Below are 1,038 nucleotides of genomic sequence, written 5' to 3' on the forward strand. Positions count from 1 at the left end.
CTGTTACGCGAAAATTCCGTCGTCAAAGACGATGTCGCGTTGCGTCGGCGCGATTTTGAGAAAAGAACGTGTGGAACGTCGCGTGGCGAGCGCAATTTCGAGGGAACGACTGTCGCTCCGTTAACGGAGATATAGGATCATCCTGTGCCCGCCTCATGACTGAACTATGTCAGACGGGGCACTGTCAATTGGATAACTACTTACCCCACATTGGCACAGTATTGTCGCGTGTATGTGCGCGTAATGCAACCTTTCGTTGATGCTGAAAGCCTGCACGTAGTCCATGTTCTCCCGCTTCTTCTACATCACTTGATCTTCTTTTTCTTCTTCTTCTTCTTCTTCTTTTATGAATACTTGTTTCTTTTGAGATTCCTTTGATAATATGTTGCATCTTCTTGGCTTTCCACTTTTCTTTTTCCCATTTCCCTTTTCTAGTTCTATTCTCGCATAGAGTGACCGAGAAACCGTTAGACTCCGTCTAACGTTCCATACGGAAAAGATGATCGATTTAAATTTGATTTGAAAGTCCTGCCAATTCTCATTCTTATTTCTTATTTCTTATTTTTAAAGAAATCTATTGTCAATTCATCATCCAATTACTTGCTGTTGCATTTATTGTATTTATTGCCTCTGACATTACTTGGAATCGAAGTACTACGGAGCTGGAAGATCGTATTATCTCGTGCGTATATTCTATCGTTATTTCGGTAGCATAAATTAACTGATGACGCGGGAAGAATAATCCGTATCATACAGCACATCGGCTCAATCACGCCGACCTTGCAAACCAACTAATACCGATCTTCGCGAGAAAGCCTATAGATAAATTCCAATTTTTGTTAATATGCCACGTTTATCATGCAAAATCATTTTTTTTCTTCATTCTCATATCATGTTAAATATTCCATCGATTTAAAAAATCTATAATTTTATATATATATATATTAGGTGTAGTAAAAAGAAATCCATTATTTTTGCATAAAATTGAATGGAAAAATAATGGATTTCTTTTTACTACACCTAATATATATATATATA

Source organism: Atta colombica, unplaced genomic scaffold, assembly GCF_001594045.1.
Source record: "Atta colombica isolate Treedump-2 unplaced genomic scaffold, Acol1.0 scaffold106, whole genome shotgun sequence".
Taxonomy (NCBI): Eukaryota; Metazoa; Arthropoda; class Insecta; order Hymenoptera; family Formicidae; genus Atta; species Atta colombica.